Consider the following 9,484-nt stretch of genomic DNA (forward strand, 5'->3'; position numbering starts at 1 on the left):
TTTTTTCAGTTGATGACCTAGTTGTAAGCACTGGGGTAATTGTTGTTTTTGTAGTTTTCCCAGTAGTCAATGTCTGCTGTGTTGATGTAGTTGCTGTACTGATTTTAACTGTTGTAGCTGAGACATGGCGAGTTCCTGTAGTTGTAGTTGTAAATGGCTTTGTGGTCACAACAGTAGACTTTCCACTTGTTTTTTCAGTTGAGGACCTAGTTGTAAGCACTGGGGTAATTGTTGGTTTTGTAGTTTTCCCAGTAGTCAATGTTTGCTGTGTTGATATATTTGCTGTACTGATTTTAGGTGTCGTAGTTGATACATGGGGAGTTCCTGTAGTTGGAGTTGTAGTTGAAGATGGCTTTGTGGTCACAATAGTAGACTTTCCACTTGTTTTTTCAATTGATGACCTAGTCGTAACCACTTGGGTAGTTGTTGTTTTTGTAGTTTTCCCAGTAGTCAATGTTTGCTGTGTTGATATAGTTGCTGTACTGATTTTAGGTGTTGTAATTGATACATGGGATGTTCCATTAGTTGTAGTTGTAGTTGTAGATGGCTTTGTGGTCACAACAGTAGACTTTCCACTTGTTTTTTCAGTTGATGACTTAGACGTAACCACTGGGGTAGTTGTTGCTTTTGTAGTTTTCCCAGGAGTCAATGTTTGCTGTGTTGATATAGTTGCTGTACTGATTTTAGGTGTTGTAATTGATACATGGGATGTTCCTGTAGTTTTTGTTGTGGTTGTAGATGGCTTTGTAGTCACAACAGTAGACTTTCCACTTGTTTTTTCAGTTGATGACCTAGTTGTAAGCACTGGGGTAGTCGTTGCTTTTGTAGTTTTCCCAGTAGTCAATGTCTGCTGTGTTGATTTAGTTGCTGTACTGATTTTAGGTGTTGTAGATGATACATGGGAAGTTCCAGTAGTTGTAGTTGTAAATGGCTTTGTGGTCATAATAGTAGACTTTCCACTTGTTTTTTCAGTTGATGACCTAGTCGTAACCACTTGGGTAGTTGTTGCTTTTGTAGTTTTCCCAGTAGTCAATGTTTGCTGTGTTGATATAGTTGTTGTACTGATTTTAGCTGTTGTAGTTGATACATGGGGAGTTCCTGTAGTTGTAGTTGTAAATGGCTTTGTGGTCACAACAGTAGACTTTCCACTCGTTTTTTCAGTTGATGACCTAGTCGTAACTACTAGGGTAGTTGTTGCTCTTGTTTTCCTAGTACTCAATGTCTGTTGTGTTGATTTAGTTGCTGTACTGATTTTGGCTGTTGTAGTTGATACATGGGGAGTTCCTGTAATTATCGTTGTAGCGGTAGATGGCTTTGTGGTCACAACAGTGGTCTTTCCACTTGTTTTTTCAGTTGATGACCTAGTCGTAACCACTTGGGTAGTTGTTGCTTTTGTAGTTTTCCCAGTAGTCAATGTTTGCTGTGTTGATATAGTTGCTGTACTGATTTTAGGTGTTGTAATTGATACATGGGATGTTCCTTTAGTTGTAGTTGTAGTTGTAGATGGCTTTCTGGTAACAACAGTGGTCTTTCCACTTGTTTTTTCAGTTGATGACTTAGGCGTAACCACTGGGGTAGTTGTTGTTTTTGTAGTTTTCCCAGTAGTCAATGTCTGTTGTGTTGATGTAGTTGCTATACTGATTTTGGCTGTTGTAGTTGTTACATGGGGAGTTTCTGTAGTTGTAGTTGTAAATGGCTTTGTGGTCACAACAGTAGACTTTCCACTTGTTTTTTCAGTTGATGACCTAGTCGTAACTACTTGGGTAGTTGTTGCTCTTGTTTTCTTAGTACTCAATGTCTGTTGTGTTGATGTAGTTGCTGTACTGATTTTGGCTGTTGTAGTTGATACATGGGGAGTTCCTGTAGTTGTAGTTGTAGTTGTAGATGGCTTTGTGCTCACAACAGTAGACTTTCCACTTGTTTTTTCAGTTGATGACCTAGACGTAAGCACTGTGGTAGTTGCTGCTTTTGTAGTTTTCCCAGTAGTCAATGTTTGCTGTGTTGATATAGTTGCTGTACTGATTTTAGGTGTTGTAATTGATACATGGGATGTTCCTTTAGTTGTAATTGTAGTTGTAGATGGCTTTGTGGTCACAACAGTGGTCTTTCCACTTGTTTTTTCAGTTGATGACCTAGTCGTAACGACTTGGGTAGTTGTTGCTTTTGTAGTTTTCCCAGTAGTCAATGTCTGCTGTGTTGATGTAGTTGCTGTACTGATTTTATGTGTTGTAATTGATACATGGGATGTTCCTTTAGTTGTAGTTGTAGTTGTAGATGGCTTTGTGGTAACAACAGTGGTCTTTCCACTTGTTTTTTCAGTTGATGACTTAGACGTAACCACTGGGGTAGCTGTTGCTTTTGTAGTTTTCCCAGTAGTCAATGTCTGCTGTGTTGATGTAGTTGCTATACTGATTTTAGCTGTTGTAGTTGATACATGGGGAGTTCCTGTAGTTATCGCTGTAGCGGTAGATGGCTTTGTGGTCACAACAGTGGTCCTTCCACTTGTTTTTTCAGTTGATGACTTAGTGGTAACCACTTGGGTAGTTGTTGCTTTTGTAGTTTTCCCAGTAGTCAATGTCTGCTGTGTTGATTTAGTTGCTGTACTGATTTTAGGTGTTGTAATTGATACATGGGATGTTCCTTTAGTTGTAGTTGTAGTTGTAGATGGCTTTGTGGTAACAACAGTGGTCTTTCCACTTGTTTTTTCAGTTGATGACTTAGACGTAACCACTGGGGTAGCTGTTGCTTTTGTAGTTTTCCCAGTAGTCAATGTCTGCTGTGTTGATGTAGTTGCTATACTGATTTTAGCTGTTGTAGTTGATACATGGGGAGTTCCTGTAGTTATCGCTGTAGCGGTAGATGGCTTTGTGGTCACAACAGTGGTCCTTCCACTTGTTTTTTCAGTTGATGACTTAGTCGTAACCACTTGGGTAGTTGTTGCTTTTGTAGTTTTCCCAGTAGTCAATGTCTGCTGTGTTGATTTAGTTGCTGTACTGATTTTAGGTGTTGTAATTGATACATGGGATGTTCCTTTAGTTGTAGTTGTAGTTGTAGATGGCTTTGTGGTAACAACAGTGGTCTTTCCACTTGTTTTTTCAGTTGATGACTTAGACGTAACCACTGGGGTAGCTGTTGCTTTTGTAGTTTTCCCAGTAGTCAATGTCTGTTGTGTTGATGTAGTTGCTATACTGATTTTGGCTGTTGTAGTTGTTACATGGGGAGTTTCTGTAGTTGTAGTTGTAAATGGCTTTGTGGTCACAACAGTAGACTTTCCACTTGTTTTTTCAGTTGATGACCTAGTCGTAACTACTAGGGTAGTTGTTGCTCTTGTTTTCTTAGTACTCAATGTCTGTTGTGTTGATGTAGTTGCTGTACTGATTTTGGCTGTTGTAGTTGATACATGGGGAGTTCCTGTAGTTATCGTCGTAGCGGTAGTTGGCTTTGTGGTCACAACAGTGGTCCTTCCACTTGTTTTTTCAGTTGATGACTTAGTCGTAACCACTTGGGTAGTTGTTGCTTTTGTAGTTTTCCCAGTAGTCAATGTTTGCTGTGTTGATATATTTGCTGTACTGATTTTAACTGTTGTAGTTGAGACATGGGGAGTTCCTTTAGTTGTAGTTGTAGTTGTAGATGGATTTGTGGTCACAACAGTAGACTTTCCACTTGTTTTTTCAGTTGATGACCTAGTTGTAAGCACTGGGGTAGTTGTTGCTTTTGTAGTTTTCCCAGTAGTAAATGTCTGCTGTGTTGATGTAGTTGCTGTACTGATTTTAGGTGTTGTAGATGATACATGGGGAGTTCCTGTAGTTGTAGTTGTACATGGCTTTGTGGTCACAACAGTAGACTTTCCACTTGTTTTTTCAGTTGATGACTTAGACGTAACCACAGGGGTAGTTGTTGCTTTTGTAGTTTTCCCAGTAGTCAATGTTTTCTGTGTTGATATAGTTGCTGTACTGATTTTAGGTGTTGTAATTGATACATGGGATGTTCCTTTAGTTGTAGTTGTAGTTGTAGATGGCTTTGTGGTCACAACAGTAGACTTTCCACTTGTTTTTTCAGTTGATGACTTAGACGTAACCACTGGGGTAGTTGTTGCTTTTGTAGTTTTCCCAGTAGTCAATGTCTGCTGTGTTGATGTAGTTGCTATACTGAGTTTAGCTGTTGTAGTTGATACATGGGGAGTTCCTTTAGTTGTAGTTGTAAATGGCTTTGTGGTCACAACAGTAGACTTTCCACTTGTTTTTTCAGTTGATGACCTAGTCGTAACTACTAGGGTAGTTGTTGCTCTTGTTTTCTTAGTACTCAATGTCTGTTGCGTTGATGTAGTTGCTGTACTGATTTTGGCTGTTGTAGTTGATACATGGGGAGTTCCTGTAGTTGTAGTTGTAGTTGTAGATGGCTTTGTGCTCACAACAGTAGACTTTCCACTTGTTTTTTCAGTTGATGACCTAGTTGTAAGCACTGGGGTAGTTGTTGCTTTTGTAGTTTTCCCAGTAGTCAATGTCTGCTGTGTTGATGTAGTTGCTGTACTGATTTTATGTGTTGTAATTGATACATGGGATGTTCCTTTAGTTGTAGTTGTAGTTGTAGATGGCTTTGTGGTCACAACAGTAGACTTTCCACTTGTTTTTTCAGTTGATGATTTAGACGTAACCACTGGGGTAGTTATTGCTTTTGTAGTTTTCCCAGTAGTCAATGTCTGCTGTGTTGATGTAGTTGCTATAGTGAGTTTAGCTGTTGTAGTTGATACATGGGGAGTTCCTGTAGTTGTAGTTGTAAATGGCTTTGTGGTCACAACAGTAGACTTTCCACTTGTTTTTTCAGTTGATGACCTAGTCGTAACTACTACGGTAGTTGTTGCTCTTGTTTTCTTAGTACTCAATGTCTGTTGCGTTGATGTAGTTGCTGTACTGATTTTGGCTGTTGTAGTTGATACATGGGGAGTTCCTGTAGTTGTAGTTGTAGTTGTAGATGGCTTTGTGCTCAGAACAGTAGACTTTCCACTTGTTTTTTCAGTTGATGACTTAGACGTAAGCACTGGGGTAGTTGTTGCTTTTGTAGTTTTCCCAGTAGTCAATGTCTGTTGTGTTGATGTAGTTGCTATACTGATTTTAGCTGTTGTAGTTGTTACATGGGGCGTTCCTGTAGTTGTAGTTGTAAATGGCTTTGTGGTCACAACAGTAGACTTTCCACTTGTTTTTTCAGTTGATGACCTAGTCGTAACTCCTAGGGTAGTTGTTGCTCTTGTTTTCTTAGTACTCAATGTCTGCTGTGTTGATGTAGTTGCTGTACTAATTTTGGCTGTTGTAGTTGATACATGGGGAGTTCCTGTAGTTATCGCTGTAGCGGTAGATGGCTTTGTGGACACAACAGTGGTCCTTCCACTTGTTTTTTCAGTTGATGACTTAGTCGTAACCACTTGGGTAGTTGTTGCTTTTGTAGTTTTCCCAGTAGTCAATGTCTGCTGTGTTGATGTAGTTGCTAAACTGATTTTGGCTGTTGTAGTTGTTACATGGGGAGTTTCTGTAGTTGTAGTTGTAAATGGCTTTGTGGTCACAACAGTAGACTTTCCACTTGTTTTTTCAGTTGATGACCTAGTCGTAACTACTAGGGTAGTTGTTGCTCTTGTTTTCTTAGTACTCAATGTCTGTTGTGTTGATGTAGTTGCTGTACTGATTTTGGCTGTTGTAGTTGATACATGGGGAGTTCCTGTAGTTGTAGTTGTAGTTGTAGATGGCTTTGTGCTCACAACAGTAGACTTTCCACTTGTTTTTTCAGTTGATGACCTAGACGTAAGCACTGTGGTAGTTGTTGCTTTTGTAGTTTTCCCAGTAGTCAATGTTTGCTGTGTTGATATAGTTGCTGTACTGATTTTAGGTGTTGTAATTGATACATGGGATGTTCCTTTAGTTGTAGTTGTAGTTGTAGATGGCTTTGTGGTCACAACAGTGGTCTTTCCACTTGTTTTTTCAGTTGATGACTTAGACGTAAGCACTGGGGTAGTTGTTGCTTTTGTAGTTTTCCCAGTAGTCAATGTCTGTTGTGTTGATGTAGTTGCTATACTGATTTTAGCTGTTGTAGTTGTTACATGGGGAGTTCCTGTAGTTGTAGTTGTAAATGGCTTTGTCGTCACAACAGTAGACTTTCCACTTGTTTTTTCAGTTGATGACCTAGTCGTAACTACTAGGGTAGTTGTTGCTCTTGTTTTCTTAGTACTCAATGTCTGCTGTGTTGATGTAGTTGCTGTACTAATTTTGGCTGTTGTAGTTGATACATGGGGAGTTCCTGTAGTTATCGTCGTAGCGGTAGTTGGCTTTGTGGTCACAACAGTGGTCCTTCCACTTGTTTTTTCAGTTGATGACTTAGTCGTAACCACTTGGGTAGTTGTTGCTTTTGTAGTTTTCCCAGTAGTCAATGTTTGCTGTGTTGATATATTTGCTGTACTGATTTTAACTGTTGTAGTTGAGACATGGGGAGTTCCTTTAGTTGTAGTTGTAGTTGTAGATGGCTTTGTGGTCACAACAGTAGACTTTCCACTTGTTTTTTCAGTTGATGACCTAGTTGTAAGCACTGGGGTAGTTGTTGCTTTTGTAGTTTTCCCAGTAGTAAATGTCTGCTGTGTTGATGTAGTTGCTGTACTGATTTTAGGTGTTGTAGATGATACATGGGGAGTTCCTGTAGTTGTAGTTGTACATGGCTTTGTGGTCACAACAGTAGACTTTCCACTTGTTTTTTCAGTTGATGACTTAGACGTAACCACAGGGGTAGTTGTTGCTTTTGTAGTTTTCCCAGTAGTCAATGTTTTCTGTGTTGATATAGTTGCTGTACTGATTTTAGGTGTTGTAATTGATACATGGGATGTTCCTTTAGTTGTAGTTGTAGTTGTAGATGGCTTTGTGGTCACAACAGTAGACTTTCCACTTGTTTTTTCAGTTGATGACTTAGACGTAACCACTGGGGTAGTTGTTGCTTTTGTAGTTTTCCCAGTAGTCAATGTCTGCTGTGTTGATGTAGTTGCTATACTGAGTTTAGCTGTTGTAGTTGATACATGGGGAGTTCCTTTAGTTGTAGTTGTAAATGGCTTTGTGGTCACAACAGTAGACTTTCCACTTGTTTTTTCAGTTGATGACCTAGTCGTAACTACTAGGGTAGTTGTTGCTCTTGTTTTCTTAGTACTCAATGTCTGTTGCGTTGATGTAGTTGCTGTACTGATTTTGGCTGTTGTAGTTGATACATGGGGAGTTCCTGTAGTTGTAGTTGTAGTTGTAGATGGCTTTGTGCTCACAACAGTAGACTTTCCACTTGTTTTTTCAGTTGATGACCTAGTTGTAAGCACTGGGGTAGTTGTTGCTTTTGTAGTTTTCCCAGTAGTCAATGTCTGCTGTGTTGATGTAGTTGCTGTACTGATTTTATGTGTTGTAATTGATACATGGGATGTTCCTTTAGTTGTAGTTGTAGTTGTAGATGGCTTTGTGGTCACAACAGTAGACTTTCCACTTGTTTTTTCAGTTGATGATTTAGACGTAACCACTGGGGTAGTTATTGCTTTTGTAGTTTTCCCAGTAGTCAATGTCTGCTGTGTTGATGTAGTTGCTATAGTGAGTTTAGCTGTTGTAGTTGATACATGGGGAGTTCCTGTAGTTGTAGTTGTAAATGGCTTTGTGGTCACAACAGTAGACTTTCCACTTGTTTTTTCAGTTGATGACCTAGTCGTAACTACTACGGTAGTTGTTGCTCTTGTTTTCTTAGTACTCAATGTCTGTTGCGTTGATGTAGTTGCTGTACTGATTTTGGCTGTTGTAGTTGATACATGGGGAGTTCCTGTAGTTGTAGTTGTAGTTGTAGATGGCTTTGTGCTCAGAACAGTAGACTTTCCACTTGTTTTTTCAGTTGATGACTTAGACGTAAGCACTGGGGTAGTTGTTGCTTTTGTAGTTTTCCCAGTAGTCAATGTCTGTTGTGTTGATGTAGTTGCTATACTGATTTTAGCTGTTGTAGTTGTTACATGGGGCGTTCCTGTAGTTGTAGTTGTAAATGGCTTTGTGGTCACAACAGTAGACTTTCCACTTGTTTTTTCAGTTGATGACCTAGTCGTAACTCCTAGGGTAGTTGTTGCTCTTGTTTTCTTAGTACTCAATGTCTGCTGTGTTGATGTAGTTGCTGTACTAATTTTGGCTGTTGTAGTTGATACATGGGGAGTTCCTGTAGTTATCGCTGTAGCGGTAGATGGCTTTGTGGACACAACAGTGGTCCTTCCACTTGTTTTTTCAGTTGATGACTTAGTCGTAACCACTTGGGTAGTTGTTGCTTTTGTAGTTTTCCCAGTAGTCAATGTCTGCTGTGTTGATGTAGTTGCTAAACTGATTTTGGCTGTTGTAGTTGTTACATGGGGAGTTTCTGTAGTTGTAGTTGTAAATGGCTTTGTGGTCACAACAGTAGACTTTCCACTTGTTTTTTCAGTTGATGACCTAGTCGTAACTACTAGGGTAGTTGTTGCTCTTGTTTTCTTAGTACTCAATGTCTGTTGTGTTGATGTAGTTGCTGTACTGATTTTGGCTGTTGTAGTTGATACATGGGGAGTTCCTGTAGTTGTAGTTGTAGTTGTAGATGGCTTTGTGCTCACAACAGTAGACTTTCCACTTGTTTTTTCAGTTGATGACCTAGTTGTAAGCACTGGGGTAGTTGTTGCTTTTGTAGTTTTCCCAGTAGTAAATGTCTGCTGTGTTGATGTAGTTGCTGTACTGATTTTAGGTGTTGTAGATGATACATGGGGAGTTCCTGTAGTTGTAGTTGTACATGGCTTTGTGGTCACAACAGTAGACTTTCCACTTGTTTTTTCAGTTGATGACTTAGACGTAACCACAGGGGTAGTTGTTGCTTTTGTAGTTTTCCCAGTAGTCAATGTTTTCTGTGTTGATATAGTTGCTGTACTGATTTTAGGTGTTGTAATTGATACATGGGATGTTCCTTTAGTTGTAGTTGTAGTTGTAAATGGCTTTGTCGTCACAACAGTAGACTTTCCACTTGTTTTTTCAGTTGATGACCTAGTCGTAACTACTAGGGTAGTTGTTGCTCTTGTTTTCTTAGTACTCAATGTCTGTTGTGTTGATGTAGTTGCTGTACTGATTTTGGCTGTTGTAGTTGATACATGGGGAGTTCCTGTAGTTGTAGTTGTAGTTGTAGATGGCTTTGTGCTCACAACAGTATACTTTCCACTTGTTTTTTCAGTTGATGACCTAGTTGTAAGCACTGGGGTAGTTGTTGCTTTTGTAGTTTTCCCAGTAGTCAATGTCTGCTGTGTTGATGTAGTTGCTGTACTGATTTTAGGTGTTGTAATTGATACATGGGATGTTCCTTTAGTTGTAGTTGTAGTTGTAGATGGCTTTGTGGTCACAACAGTAGACTTTTCACTTGTTTTTTCAGTTGATGACTTAGACGTAAGCACTGGGGTAGTTGTTGCTTTTGTTGTTTTTCCAATTGTAGA

This window comes from Electrophorus electricus, chromosome 2 (genome assembly GCF_013358815.1).
Source record: "Electrophorus electricus isolate fEleEle1 chromosome 2, fEleEle1.pri, whole genome shotgun sequence".
NCBI lineage: Eukaryota > Metazoa > Chordata > Actinopteri > Gymnotiformes > Gymnotidae > Electrophorus > Electrophorus electricus.